Source organism: Arachis hypogaea, chromosome 20 (assembly GCF_003086295.3).
Source record: "Arachis hypogaea cultivar Tifrunner chromosome 20, arahy.Tifrunner.gnm2.J5K5, whole genome shotgun sequence".
Lineage (NCBI taxonomy): Eukaryota > Viridiplantae > Streptophyta > Magnoliopsida > Fabales > Fabaceae > Arachis > Arachis hypogaea.
The window spans coordinates 41903354-41920337 of record NC_092055.1 but is presented as its reverse complement, the minus strand read 5'-3'; the positions used below and the strand labels follow the sequence as shown (position 1 = coordinate 41920337).

Here is a 16984-nt window from a genome sequence, read left to right as displayed (position 1 = left end):
CGTTATAATAAAAATTATTTCAAAATATTAATAGATTTTAAATTTAAAGTATCATAAAATTTAAAGTAAATACTTTTAAAAAAATAATTTTCTTTAAATAAAATTCTTAACAAATATAATAAATCGTAAATTACTCATTATTTAATTTTCAAAAACTCAGGTTGTTATATGTGACAGGGGTTATGCATTAATTGTAATATTACAATGTATTATCAATCTTAAGTATGTAAATATGTGGCTGATACTACTCTTTAAACTAGATTGATTAACTATCGGCTCTGATACCATTTGTTTGGCCACCGTGGGGAGCTCTTAACTATTGAAGAGACTTCGGAGAGGAATTAAGTGAGATAATATAAGATGAGAGGACACCAACTATAAATTTGACATTTAGATTTGTGAATCCTTAAATCTAATTATCCAACTCTATTTCATAGTAAAACATACCAAGTCCTGATAACATTAAAAAATATTATTTTTAGTCCAATTTTAAAATTAAAAAGTATAAACTTATCGTGTTTTTATTAAACTAGTTTTGACAAATTAACAATAACAAATATCAAAATTTAATTAATTTTATTTTTTAAATTTTAAATTATAAATAATTTTAAAAAGAAAGCAGAGATAGGGAGACTCAAACCCACAACCTCTAAATGAGTATGAAAAGATTATGTCATTTGAACTATAGCTCATTTGCTTTTTAAATTTTTTTTAACCAAAGATAGAGAAACTCGAACCCGCGACCTTTTAGATGAGCTTTTTAAATTATTTGGACCATAGAACCTTAAAGTTGTTATCCAATTCAATACATAAAATACAATTAAAATAAAACTAAACCAAATTAAAAAATAAACCAAACTAACACTTTTTAGTTTTACAATGAAAAACCTGCCACGTGAAGCACTTCCGCCAAAGACATTCAGAAACTTCTTTTAAATGGCGCCCTCTGAAACTATAAATAACCCAATCACTCTCTAATCTTTCTGTCTCTCCTTTTCTCACCAACACACTAGCTAATTAACACAAGTTTCATACATCTGTTCTAAGAGGGTTTTGAAATAGTAACGACGTTGTCCTCGAACTATGACAAGCTTCGTACGCTGCTGGTGACGACGGCAGCGAGAAAGGTGGAGATGGAGAAGTTCTGCATCGATGAGATGCTCTGAAAGTAATGCGGAGAGTTTAAAAAATGACATTTGAGACACTTCATCTTCACAAGCCTCGCGTGGGCACTGGAGGCTTGCCGCACCATGGTCATGATTTTCGCAGACCGCGAGCCGAAGTGGCGATGCACCGCCGGCGCCTACGGAGCGGTTGGGAGCACCTGTGGGATCCAGCCGAATGAGCGGGAGTAGGTTGGTGGACACAGTAGCGCCACCGTGTCGGAGTGGGAACTTGTTTGTGGCGACAAATTTAAAGTTGGACTTGTCCAGTCCTTATTCTTTGTCGGATATATGGTTGGTTAGTTAGTAATAATAATAACAATGATAATAATAATAATAATAATAATAATTCTTTTTTCTTTTTTTCAAAATATCTCGTTATAATAAAAATTATTTCAAAATATTAGTAGATTTTAAATTTAAAGTATCATAAAATTTAATTTAATTACTTTTAAAAAAATAATTTTCTTTAAATAAAATTCTTAACAAATATAATAAATTATAAATTACTCATTATTTAATTTTCAAAAACTCAAGTTGTTATATGTGGCAGAGGTTATGCATTAATTGAAATACTACAATGTATTATCAATATTAAGTATGTAAATATGTGGCTGACACTACTCTTTAAACTAGACCGAGTAACCATCGGCTCTGATACCATTTGTTAGGCCACCGTGGGGAGCTCTTAACTACCGAAGAGACTTCGGAGAGGAATTAAGTGAGATAACATAAGATGAGAGGACACCAACTATAAATTTGACATTTAGATTTGTGAACCCTTAAATCTAATTATCCAACTCTATTTCAGAGTAAAACATACCAAGTCCTGATAACATTAAAAAATATTATTTTTAGTCCAATTTTAAAATTAAAAAGTATAAACTTATCATGTTTTTATTAAATTAGTTTTGACAAATTAACAATAACAAATATCAAAATTTAATTAATTTATTTTTTGAATTTTAAATTATAAATAATTTTAAAAAGAAAGCAGAGATAGGGAGACTCAAACCCACAACCTCTAAATGAGTATGAAAAGATTATGTCATTTGAACTATAGCTCATTTGCTTTTTAAATTTTTTTTAACCAAAGATAGAGAAACTCGAACCCGCGACCTTTTAGATGAGCTTTTTAAATTATTTGGACCATAGAACCTTAAAGTTTGTTATCCAATTCAATACATAAAATACAATTAAAATAAAACTAAACCAAATTAAAAAATAAACCAAACTAACACTTTTTAGTTTTACAATGAAAAACCTGCCACGTGAAGCACTTCCGCCAAAGACATTTAGAAACTTCTTTTAAATGGCGCCCTCTGAAACTGTAAATAAACCAATCACTCTCTAATCTCTCTGCCTCTCCTTTTCTCACTGACACACTAGCTAATTAACACAAGTTTCATACATCTGTGCTAAGAGGGTTTTGAAATAGTAACGACGTTGTCCTCGAACTATGACGAGCTTCATACGCTGATGGTGGCAACGGCAGCGAGGAAGGTGGAGATGGAGAAGCTCTGCATCGATGAGATGCTCCGAAAGTACTGCGAAGAGTTTGAAAAATGACATTTGAGACACTTCATCTTCACAAGCCTCGCGTCGGCACTGGAGGCCTGCCGCACCATGGTCATGATCTTCGCAGACCGCGAGACGGAGTGGTGATGCACCGCCGGCGCCTACGGAGCAGTTGGGAGCACCTGTGGGATCCAGTCGGAGGAGCAGGAGTAGGTTGGTGGACACGGCAGCGCCACTGTGTCGGAGTGGGAACTTGTTTGTGGAGACAAATTTAAAGTTGGACTCGTCCAGTCCTTTTTCTTTGTCGGATATATGGTTGGTTAGTTAGTAATAATAATAATAATGATAATACTAATAATAATAATTCTTTTTTTTTAAAAATATCTCGTTATAATAAAATTATTTCAAAATATTAATAGATTTTAAATTTAATTTAATTACTTTTAAAAAAAATAATTTTCTTTAAATAAAATTCTTAACAAATATAATAAATTGTAAATTACTCATTATTTAATTTTCAAAAACTCAAGTTGCTATATATGGCAGGATTTATGCATTAATTGAAATACTACAATGTATTATCAATATTAAGTATGTGAATATGTGGCTGATACTACTCTTTAAACTAGACCGATTAACCATCGGCTCTGATACCATTTGTTAGGCCACCGTGGGGAGCTCTTAACTACCGAAGAGACTTCGGAGAGGAATTAAGTGAGATAACATAAGATGAGAGGACACCAACTATAAATTTGACATTTAGATTTTTGAACCCTTAAATCTAATTATCCAACTCTATTTCATAGTAAAACATACCAAGTCCTGATAATATTAAAAAATATTATTTTTAGTCCAATGTTAAAATTAAAAAGTATAAACTTATCGTGTTTTTATTAAACTAGTTTTGACAAATTAACAATAACAAATATCAAAATTTAATTAATTTTATTTTTTAAATTTTAAATTATAAATAATTTTAAAAAGAAAGTAGAACAAGCCTTTTTAATTTTTTTTTACTAAAGATAGGGAAATTCGAACCCGCGACCTCCTAGAAGAGGTTTTTAAATTATTTGGACCATAGAAGCTTAAAGTTTGTTATCCAATTCAATACATAAAACACAATTAAAATAAAACTAAACCAAATTAAAAAATAAACCAAACTAACACTTTTTAGTTTTACAATGAAAAACCTGCCACGTGAAGCACTTCCGCCAAAGCCATTCAGAAACTTCTTTTAAATGGCGCCCTCTGAAACAATAAATAACCCAATCACTCTCTAATCTCTCTGCCTCTCCTTTTCTCACCCACACACTAGCTAATTAACACAAGTTTCATATATCTGTGCTAAAAGGGTTTTGAAAATGCAACGACGCTGTCTTCGAACTACGACTAGCTCCGTACGATGTTGGTGACGACGGCAGCGAGGTAGGCGGAGATGGAGAAGCTCTTCATCGATAATATGCTCTGAAAGTACTGCGGAGAGTTTGAAAATTGACAGTTGAGACACTTCATCTTCACAAGCCTCGCGTGGACGCTGGAGGCCTGCCACACGATGATCTTGATCTTCGCAGACTGCGAGCCGGAGTGGCGATGCATCGCCGCCGCCTGCGGAGCGGTTGGGAGCACCTGCGTGATATGGCCAAAGGAGTGGGAGTATGTTGGTGGACACTGCAGCGCCACCGTATCGGAGTGAAAACTTATTTGTGGCGACAAATTTAAAGTTGGACTCGTCCAGTCCTTATTCTTTGTCAGATGTATGGTTGGTTAATTAATAATAATAATAATAATAATAATAATAATAATAATAATAATAATAATAATTTTTTTTTCTTCTTTTCAAAATAAGTCGTTATAATAAAAATTATTTCAAAATATTAATAGATTTTAAATTTAAAGTATCATAAAATTTAAAGTAAATGCTTTTAAAAAAAATGATTTTCTTTAAATAAAATTCTTAACAAATATAATAAATCGTAAATTACTCATTATTTAATTTTCAAAAACTCAGGTTGTTATATGTGACAGGGGTTATGCATTAATTGTAATATTACAATGTATTATCAATCTTAAGTATGTAAATATGTGGCTGATACTACTCTTTAAATTAGACCGATTAATCATCGGCTCTGATACCACTTGTTGGGCAACCGTGGGGAGCTCTTAACTACCGAAGAGACTTCGGAGGGGAATTAAGTGAGATAACATAAGATGTGAGGACACCAACTAAAAATTTGACATTTAGATTTGTGAACCCTTAAATCTAATTATCCAACTCTATTTCATAGTAAAACATACCAAGTCCTGATAACATTAAAAAATATTATTGGTAGTCCAATTTTAAAATTAAAAAGTATAAATTTATCATGTTTTTCTTAAACTAGTTTTGACAAAATAACAATAACAAATATCAAAATTTAATTAATTTTATTTTTTAAATTTTAAATTATAAATAATTAAAAAAAAAGCAGAGATAGAGAGACTCAAACCCATAACCTCTAAATGAGTATGAAAAGATTATGCCATTTGAACTATAGCTCATTCGCTTTTTAAATTGTTTGGACCATAGAACCTTAAAGTTTGTTATCCAATTCAACACATAAAATACAATTAAAATAAAACTAAACCAAGTTAAAAAATAATCCAAACTAACAATTTTTAGTTTTACAATGAAAAACCTGCCACGTGAAACATTTCCGCCAAAGATATTGAGAAACTTTTTTTAAATTGCGCCCTCTGAAACAATAAATAACCCAATCACTCTCTAATCTCTCTGCCTCTCCTTTTCTCACCCACACACTAGCTAATTAACACAAGTTTCATACATCTGTGCTAAGAGGGTTTTGAAATGGCAACGACGCTGTCTTCGAACTACGACGAGCTCCGTACGCTGTTGGCGACGACGGCGGAGAGGAAGGCGGAGATTGAGAAGCTCTGCATCGATGAGATGCTCTAAAAGCACTGCGGAGAGTTTGGAAAATGACAGTTGAGACACTTTATCTTTACAAGCCTCGCGTGGGCGTTGGAGGCCAGCCACACCATGGTCTTGATCTTCGCAAACTGCGAGCCGGAGTGGCGATACACCGTCGCCGCCTGCGGGATCCGGCCGGAGGAGTGGGAGTGGGTTGGTGGACGCGATAGTGCCACCGTGTCGGAGTGGTAACTTGTTTGTGGCGACAAATTTAAAGTTGGACTCGTCCAGTCCTTATTCTTTGTCGGATATATGGTTAGTTAGTTAGTAATAATAATAATAATGATAATGCTAATAATAATAATAATAATAATTCTTTTTTCTTTTTTTCAAACTATCTCGTTATAATAAAAATTATTTCAAAATATTTATAGATTTTAAATTTAAAGTATCATAAAATTTAAAGTAAATACTTTAAAAAAATAATTTTCTTTAAATAAAATTCTTAACAAATATAATAAATCGTAAATTACTCATTATTTAATTTTCAAAAACTCAGGTTGTTATATGTGACAGGGGTTATGCATTAATTGTAATATTACAATGTATTATCAATCTTAAATATGTAAATATGTGGCTGATACTACTCTTTAAACTAGACCGATTAACCATCGGCTCTGATACCATTTGTTAGGCCACCGTGGGGAGCTCTTAACTACCGAAGAGACTTCGGAGAGGAATTAAGTGAGATAACATAAGATGAGAGGACACCAACTATAAATTTGACATTTAGATTTGTGAACCCTTAAATCTAATTATCCAACTCTATTTCATAGTAAAACATACCAAGTCCTGATAACATTAAAAAATATTATTTTTAGTCCAATTTTAAAATTAAAAAGTATAAACTTATCGTGTTTTTATTAAACTAGTTTTGACAAATTAACAATAACAAATATCAAAATTTAATTAATTTTATTTTTTAAATTTTAAATTATAAATAATTTTAAAAAGAAAGCAGAACAACCTCTAAATGAGTATAAAAAGATTATGTCATTTGAACTATAGCTCATTCGCTTTTTAAATTTTTTTTTACCAAAGATAGAGAAACTCGAACCCGCGACGTTTTAGATGAGTTTTTTAAATTATTTGAACCATAGAACCTTAAAGTTTGTTATCCAATTCAATACATAAAATACAATTAAAATAAAACTAAACCAAATTAAAAAATAAACCAAACTAACACTTTTTAATTTTACAATGAAAAACCTGCCACGTGAAGCACTTCCGCCAAAGACATTCAGAAACTTCTTATAAATGGCACCCTCTGAAACTATAAATAACCCAATTACTCTCTAATCTCTCTGCCTCTCTTTTTTCTCACCCACACACTAGCTAATTAACACAAGTTTCATACATCTGTGCTAAGAGAGTTTTGAAATGTTACGACGTTGTCCTCGAACTATGACGAGCATCGTACGCTGCTGGTGACGACGACAGCGAGGAAGGTGGAGATGGAGAATCTCTGAATCGATGAGATGCTCTGAAAGTACTTCGGAGAGTTTAAAAAATGACAGTTGAGACACTTCATCTTTACAAGCTTCGCGTGGGCACTGGAGGCCTGCCACACCATGGTCATGATCTTCGCAGACCGCGAGCCGGAATGGCGATGCACTGTCGCTGCCTACGGAGCGGTTGGGAGTACCTGCGGGATCCAGCCGGAGGAGCGGGAGTAGGTTGGTGGACACGGCAACGCCACCGTGTCAGAGTGGGAACCTGTTTGTGGCGACAAATTTAAAGTTGGACTCGTCCAGTCCTTATTCTTTGTCGGATATATGGTTGGTTAGTTAGTAATAATAATAATAATGATAATACTAATAATAATAATAATTCTTTTTTCTTTTTTTTTTCAAAATATCTCGTTATAATAATAATTATTTCAAAATATTAATAGATTTTAAATTTAAAGTATTATAAAATTTAATTTAATTACTTTTAAAAAAATAATTTTCTTTAAATAAAATTCTTAACAAATATAATAAATTGTAAATTACTCATTATTTAATTTTCAAAAACTCAAGTTGTTATATGTGGCAGGGGTTATGCATTAATTGAAATACTACAATGTATTATCAATATTAAGTATGTGAATATGTGGCTGATACTACTCTTTAAACTAGACCGATTAACCATCGGCTCTGATACCATTTGTTTGACCACCGTGGGGAGCTCTTAACCACCGGAGAGACTTTGAGGAGGATTGAAGTGAGATATTATAAGAGGAGAAGACACCTACTATAAATTTGACATTTAGATTTCTGAACCCTTAAATCTAATTATCCAACTCTATTTCATATTAAAACATAACAAGTCCTGATAACATTAAAAAATATTATTTTTAGTCCAATTTTAAAATTAAAAAGTATAAACTTATCGTGTTTTCCTTAAAATATTTTCATTACTAGGAAAATAAATATTTTCTATCTTAGACTATATATAATATTTAATAACAAGATATTTTAATAAATGAAAATAGAAATTTTTTTTTTAAATTTACATAAAAGATACCATAATATAATTAATTTTTTTTTGAATAATTCTAAACACTTTCTTAATGTATAAGTATTTTCATAAACTAAAAGCTTAATTCCAAAATATATTCTTCTCCAATATATATACTTGCATATTCAAAATACACATAAAAAGAAATAAACAAAAAAGAGAAATTATGTAGGTTCAAAATTATTAAAGTAATTTTGATATCAATGTAAAATATGATTTATTACTAGTATTATTATTGTTTTTGTTGTTTAATCATAGAATTAATTTGTACTTTCAGGTGCCAGAATATTTGGTCACCTATCAGACTCTTTTCGTGGAAAAAAAGGCTCACTAATGGTGGTTTGTGCCTTAAACGCCATCTTTGGTTGTCTCACAGTATTTTTCCTAAACTATTGGATCTATGTCATTCTCTGCCTCCTTACCGGCTTTAGCATCGGTGGCATTAGGGGTGTCCGCGAATCGGATTAGATCAGATATGGCCGAAAATTCGATCCGATCCGCACAATTTTCATCGGATCGGATCGGATATCGGATATATCCGCACAATTAAACCTTCTCTTTTTAATCATATTTCTATGTAAAAAAATTCAATAAAAATATTTCTTTCATACTTTTAAACTTATTTATTCCTAAAATATTTTTAATCAAACTCTTTCTAAATAACAAAAATAAAATAATACAATATATGAATAATAATTACTAACTAAAATATACAAACACGTAAATATAATACTAAACATATATATTTATTTATTTTTAATTATTATTGTGCGGATCTGCAGATCTGCGGATCGGATACGCGGATATAGAGCAGATATCCGCAATCCGATCCACAAAGGGTGCGGATCGGATCGGATCCGATCCGATCAATTTGCGAATGGGAACGTATCTGTAATTTTCGGATCGAATGCGGATATTTACCGTGGATCTGCGGATACGATCCGATCCATGAACACCTCTAGGTGGCATTGGCCTATGTGCATTCGTTTTTGCCACTGATACCATCGGCCCCACAAAACGTGGCATCACCGGAATGTCCATCTTTTACTTCTTCTCCATCGGCATTGTCATCCTCTCCGCCGTTGCCTATGTCTTCCAAACATGGCACGAGCTTTACATTGCGTCCCCCATCCCCTCCATTCTCTTCTTGATTCCCGTTGTCCCTTTCCTCTCAAAGTCTCCTAGATGGTACCTTGTTCGCGGAAGAGTAACCGAAGTCATTAAAATCATGTCCACCATTGCTTCCACCAATGGGAAACACCTCTCTAGTGGTGTTCTTCTTGCACTCGACGAAGAAGTCGAAGTATAAGCAGAAGAAAAAACAGAAGCACTAACCTTGACTTATAAGAGCAAGCCTTTGGAAAATATAGATGCATTTGGGGGTTCTATCATTGACGTGTTTCAATCCCTAGTCACTAGAATAAGGTTGATTCTAATGGTGTCAATTAACTTCTTTTGCGCTGTTGTGTACTATGGTCTGAGCATGAACGTGGTGAATCTTGATACTAATCTCTACATGAACGTGGCGCTGAATGCGGTGACGGAGATGCCGGTGTATAGGTTAATGGCGGTTTTATTGGAAAAGCTTAGGAGAAAGCCGTTGGCAATAGGGATAATGTGCTTCAGTGGTTTGTTTTGTTTGTTAGGTTGTTTATTGGGGAATGTTGGAGTGTGGAAGTTAGTTAGAATGGTGTGTGGTTTTTTGGAGATATTTGGGAAGGCGGTAACTTACAACTTATTGTTTATTTATACGGTGGAGTTGTTCCCCATAGTGGTGAGGAACGCCGCGCTAGGGGGCGCGATGCAGGCGGGACAAATGGGGGTTGTTCATCGCGGAACACGCCGTCCGGACCGGGAAGACTTTCGACGCTTCATCTTGAATACTCCTTAAACCAGACCGATTAATCATTGGCTCTTATACCACTTGTTGGGCCACTGTTGGGAGCTCTTTAACCATCGGAGAGACTTCGGAGAGGAATCAAGTGAGACAACATAAGATGATAAGACACCACATCCAACTTAAAACCTTAAGGTACTAATTTATTGGGTCTATAATCTTATAAACTCCTCACTCTTTGTTTCTTTCTTCAATGTGGGACTAATTTCACTACTCCTAACACTTGCAACATTAACAATCTCCCCCTCAAGTGTGAGTCTCCACATCAAGCAACAATTCTCCTCTAGCTCCTCCATACATATGAGTATTTGTCCATCACATCGTCGTACCACACCGCGGGACACGCCACCCGGACCACCATTGCCGGAAAGACTTTCGATGCCTCACATTTAATACTCCTTAAACCAGACTGATTAACCATTGGCTCTGATACCACTTGTTAAGCCACCGTGGGGAGTTCTTAACCACCGGAGAGACTTCGAGGAGGAATCAAGTAAGGTAACATAAAATGAGAAGATACCTACTATAAATTTGACATTTAGATTTGTGAATCCTTAAATCTAATTATCTAACTCTATTTCATAGTAAAACATACCAAGTCCTGATAACATTAAAAAATATTATTGTTAGTCCAATTTTAAAATTAAAAAATATAGACTTTTCATGTTTTTCTTAAAATATTTGCATTACTAGAAAAATAAATATTTTCTATCTTAGACTATATATAATATTTAATAACAATATTTTAATAAATGAAAATAGAAAATATTTTGTTTTTAAATTTACATAAAATATACCATAATATAATTAGATTTTTTTTGAATAATTCTGAATACTATCTTAATGTAAAAGTATTTTCATAAACTAAAAACTTAATTCCAAAATATATTCTTCTCCAATATATATACTTGCATATTCAAAATACTCATAAAAAGAACCAAACAAAAAAGAGAAATTATGTAGGTTCAAAATTATGAAAGTAATTTTGATATCAATGTAAAATATGATTTATTACTAATATTATTATTATTGTTGTTGTTTAATCATAGAATTAATTTGTACTTTCAGGTGCCGGGATATTTAGTCACCTGTCAGACTCTTTCCTTGGAAGGAAAGGTTCCCTAATGGTGGTTTGTGCCTTAAACGCCATCTTTGGCTGCCTCACCGGCTTTAGCACCGGTGGCGTTGGCCTATGTGCATTCGTCCTTGCCACCGATACCATCGGCCCCACAAAATGTGGCATCACCGGAATATCCACCTTCTACTTCTTCTCCATCGGTATTGCCATCCTCTCCGCCGTTGCCTATGTCTTCGAAACTTGGCGCAAGCTTTACATTGCGTCCCCATCCCCTCCATTCTCTTCTTGATCCTCATTGTCCCTTTCCTCTCAGAGTCTCCTAGATGATACCTTGTTTGCGGAAGAGTAACCGAAGCCATAAAAATCATGTCCACCATTGCTTCTACCAATGGAAAACACCTCCCTAGTGGTGTTCTTCTTGCACTCGACGAAGAAGTCGAAGTAGAAGTAGAAGTAGAAGTAAAAATAGAAGCACTAACCTGGATTTATAAGAACAAGCCTTTGGAAAACAAAGATGCAGTTGGGGTTCTATCGTTGACATGCTTCGATCCCCAGTCACTAGAATAAGGTTGATTCTAATGGTGGCAATTAACTTCTTTTGCACTGTTATGTACTATGGTCTGAGTATGAACGTGGTGCTGAATGCGGTGGCGGAGATACCGGCGTATGGGTTAACGGTGATTTTGTTGGAAAAGTTTGGGAGAAAGCCGTTGGCAATAGGGACAATGTGCTTCAGTGGTTTATTTTGTTTGTTAGGTAGTTTATTGAGGAATGTTGGAGTGTGGAAGTTAATTAGAATGCTATGTGGTATTTTAGGGATATTTGGGATGGCGGTAACTTATAACTTATTGTTTATCTACACGGCGGAGTTGTTCCCCACAATGGTGAGGAATCAAGTGAGATAACATAAGATGAGAAGACATCACATCCAACTCAAAACCTTAATGAACTAAGTTATTGGATTTCTCATCTTATAAACTCCTCACTCTTTGTTGCTTTCTTCAATGTAGGACTAATTTCACTACTTCTAACACATGCAACATTAACAATCTTTCCCTCAAGTGTGAGTCTCCACATCAAGCAACAATTCTCCTCTAGCTCCTCCACACTTATGAGTATTTGTCCATCACATCGCTACACCACACCGCGGAACACGCCGTTCGGACCATCTTTGCCGGGAAGACTTTCGATGCTTCACATTGAATACTCCTTAAATGAGAACGATTAACCATCGGCTCTGATACCACTTTTTGGGTGACCGTGGGGAGCTTTTAACCACCGGAGAGACTTCGGAGAGGAATCAAGTGAGATAACATAAGATGAGAAGACACCAACTATAAATTTGACATTTAGATTTGTGAACCCTCAAATCTAATTATCCAACTCTATTTCATAGTAAAACATACCAAATTCTGATAACATTAAAAAATATTATTGGTAGTTTAATTTTAAAATTAAAAAATATAAAATTATCATGTTTTCTTTAAACTAGTTTTGACAAATTAACAATAACAAATATCAAAATTTAATTAATTTTATTTTTTAAATTATAAATAATTTAAAAGAAAAAGCAGAGATAGGGAGACTCAAACTCACAACCTCTAAATGAGTATGAAAAGATTATGCCATTTGAACTATAGCTCATTCGCTTTTTAAATTTTTTTTACCAAAGATAGGAAAACTCGAACCCGCGACCTCTTAGATGAGCTTTTTAAATTATTTGGACCACAGAACCTTAAAGTTTGTTATCCAATTCAATACATAAAATACAATTAAAATAAAACTAAACTAAATTAAAAAATAAACCAAACAAACACTTTTTAGTTTTACAATGAAAAACCTGCCATGTGAAGCACTTCCGCCAAAGACATTCAGAAACTTCTTTTAAGTGGCGCCCTCTGAAACAATAAATAACCCAATCACTCTCTAATCTCTCTGTCTCTCCTTTTTTCACCCACACACTAGCTAATTACAACAAGTTTCATACATCTGTGCTAAGAGAGTTTTTGAAATGGCAACGATGAACTCCGTACGTTGCTGGTGACGACGACAGCGAGGAAGGCGGAGAGGGAGAAGCTCTGCATCGATGAGATGCTCTGAAAGTGTTGCGGAGAGTTTGAAAAATGACGGTTGAGACACTTCATGTTCACAACCCTTGCGTGGGCGCTGGAGGCCTGCCACACCATGGTCATGATCTTCGCAGACCGCGAGCTGGAGTGGCGATGCACCGCCGCTGCCTGTGGAGCGGTTGGGAGCACCTGCGCGATTCGACCGGAGGAGTGAGAGTAGGTTGGTGGACGCAGCAGCGCCACCGTGTCGAAGTGGAAACATGTTTGTGGCGACAAATTTAAAGTTGGAGTCGTCCAGTCCTTATTCTTTGTCGGATGTATGGTTAGTTAGTTACTAATAATAATAACAATGATAATACTACTACTAATAATAATTTTTTTCTTTTTTTTTCAAAATATCTTATTATAATAAAATTATTTAAAAATAATAAAAGATTTTAATTTTAAAGTATCATAAAATTTAATTTAATTACTTTTAAAAAATAATTTTTCTTAAATAAAATTCTTAACAAATAAAATAAATCATAAATTACTCATTATTTAATTTTCAAAAACTCAGGTTGTTATATGTGGCAGGGGTTATGCATTAATTGTAATACTACAATGTATTATCAATATTAAGTATGTAAATATGTGGCTGATACTACTCTTTAAACTAGACCGATTAACCATCGGCTCTGATACCACTTGTTGGGCCATCGTGGGGAGCTCTTAACTACCGGAGAGACTTCGGAGAGGAATCAAGTGAGATAACATAAGATGAGAAGACACCAACTATAAATTTGACATTTAGATTTGTGAACCCTTAAATCAAATTATCCAACCCTATTTCATAGTATAACGTACCAAGTCCTCATAACATTAAAAAATATTATTGATAGTCCAATTTTAATATTAAAAATTATAAACTTTATCGTGTTTTTATTAAACTAGTTTTGACAAATTAACAATAACAAATATCAAAATTTAATTAATTTTATTTTTTAAATTTTAAATTATAAATAATTTTAAAAAGAGAGAAGAGATAGGGAGACTCAAACCCACAACCTCTACATGAGTATGAAAAGATTATGTCATTTGAACTATAGCTCATTCGCTTTTTAATTTTATTTTTTTTTACCAAAGATAGGGAAATTCGAACCGGCGACCTCCTAGATGAGCTTTTTAAATTATTTGGACCATAGAACCTTAAAGTTTGTTATCCAATTCAATACATAAAACACAATTAAAATAAAATTAAAAAATAAACCAAACTAACACTTTTTAGTTTCACAATGAAAAACCTGCCACGTGAAGCACTTTTGCCAATGGCATTCAGAAACTTCTTTTAAATGGCGCCCTCTGAAACAATAAATAACCCAATCACTCTCTAATCTTTCTACCTCTCCTTTTCTCACCCACACACTAGCTAATTAACACAAGTTTCATATATCTGTGCTAAAAGGGTTTTGAAAATGCAATGACGCTGTCTTCGAACTACGACGAACTTCATACACTGTTGGTGATGACAGCAGCGAGGGAGGTGGAGATGGAGAAGCTCTGCATCGATGAGATGCTCTGAAAGTACTGCAGAGTTTAAAAAATGACAGTTGAGACACTTCATCTTCAAAAGCCTCGCGTGGGCGCTGGAGGTCTGCCAAACTATGGTCATGATCTTCGCAGACCGCGGGCCGGAGTGGCGATGCATCGCCGCTGCCTACGGCGCGGTTGGGACCACCTACGGGATCTGGCCGGAGGAGTGGTAGTAGGTTTGTGGACGCGGCAGCGCTACCGTATCGGTGTGGGAACTTGTTTGCGGCGACAAATTTAAAGTTAGACTTGTCCAGTCCTTATTCTTTGTCGGATGTATGGTTGGTTAGTTACTAATAATAATAATAATGATAATACTAATAATAATAATTCTTTTTTGTTTTTTTCAAAATATCTCGTTATAATAAAAATTATTTAAAAATATTAAAATATTTTAAATTTAAAGTATCATAAAATATAATTTAATTACTTTTAAAAAAATAATTTTCTTTAAATAAAATTCTTAACAAATATAATAAATCATAAATTACTCATTATATAATTTTTAAAAACTCAGGTGGTTAAATGTGGCAGGGGTTATGCGTTAATTGTAATACTATAATGTATTATCAATATTAAGTATGTAAATATGTGGCTGATACTACTCCTTAAACTAGACCAATTAACGAATGGCTCTGATAGCATTTGTTGGGCCACGGTGGAGAGCTCTTAACTATTGGAGAGACTTCGAGGAGGAATCAAGTGAGATAACATAAGATGAGAAGACACCAACTATAAATTTGACATTTAGATTTGTGAACTCTAATTATCCAACTCTATTTCATAGTAAAACATACCAATTCCTGATAACATTAAAAAATATTATTGGTAGTCAAATTTTAAAATTAAAAAGTATAAACTTATCGTGTCTTCCTTAAACTAGTTTTGACAAATTAACAATAACAAATATCAAAATTTAATTAATTATATTTTTAAATTTTAAATTATAAATAATTTAAAAAAAAAGCAGAGATAGGGAGACTCAAACTCACAACCTCTAAATGAGTATGAAAAGATTATGCCATTTGCACTATAGCTCATTCGCTTTTTAAATATATATTTTCTTTTACCAAAGATAGGAAAACTCGAACCCGCGAGCTCTTAGATGAGCTTTTTAAATTATTTGGACCATAGAACCTTAAAGTTTGTTATCCAATTCAATACATAAAATACAATTAAAATAAAACTAAAGCAAATTAAAAAATAAACCAAACTAACACTTTTTAGTTTTATAATAAAAAACCTGCGACGTGAAGCACTTCCGCCAAAGATATTCAGAAACTTCTTTATATCGCGTCTTCTGAAACAATAAATAACACAATCACTCTTTAATCACTCTGCCTCTCCTTCTCTCACCTACACACTAGCTAATTAACCCAAGTTTCATACATCTGTGCTAAGACGGTTTTGAAATGGCAACGACGCTGTCTTCGAACTACGACTAGCTCCGTACGATGTTCGAGACGACGGCAGCGAGGAAGGCGGAGATGGAGAAGCTCTGCATCGATAATATGCTCTGAAAGTACTGCGGAGAGTTTGAAAAATGACAGTTGAGACACTTCATCTTCACAAGTCTCGCGTGGGTACTGGAGGCCTGCCACACGATCATCCTGATCTTCGCAGACCACGAGCCGGAGTGGCGATGCATCGCCGCCGCCTGCGGAGCGGTTGGGAGCACCTGTGTGATATGGCCAAAGGAGTGGGAGTAGGTTGGTGGACGGGGCAGCGCCACTGTATTGGAATGAAAACTTATTTTTGGCGACAAATTTAAAGTTGGACTCGTCGAGTCCTTATTCTTTGTCGAATGTATGGTTGGTTAATTAATAATAATAATAATAATAATAATAATAATAATAATAATGATAATAATGATAATACTAATAATAATAATTCTTTTTTCTTTTTTTCAAAATATCTCGTTATAATAAAAATTATTTCAAAATATTAATAGATTTTAAATTTAAAGTATCATAAAATTTAAAGTAAATACTTTTAAAAAATAATTTTCTTTAAATAAAATTCTTAACAAATATAATAAATCGTAAATTACTCATTATTTAATTTTTAAAAATTCAGGTTGTTATATGTGACAGGGGTTATGCATTAATTGTAATATTACAATGTATTATCAATCTTAAGTATGTAAATATGTGGCTGATACTACTCTTTAAACTAGACCGATTAACCATCGGCTCTGATACCACTTGTTGGGCAACCGTG

General features: G+C 33.7%; 2 pseudogenes; both read left to right on the top strand.

The window, feature by feature from the left end:
- The first annotated feature begins 5526 nt into the window (after positions 1 to 5526).
- LOC112785806 (organic cation/carnitine transporter 4-like) lies at positions 5527 to 10042 on the top strand (annotated as a pseudogene).
- Positions 10043 to 10348: 306 nt separating this feature from the next.
- On the top strand, positions 10349 to 12031 carry LOC112785805 (organic cation/carnitine transporter 4-like; annotated as a pseudogene).
- The last annotated feature ends 4953 nt before the right edge of the window (positions 12032 to 16984 follow it).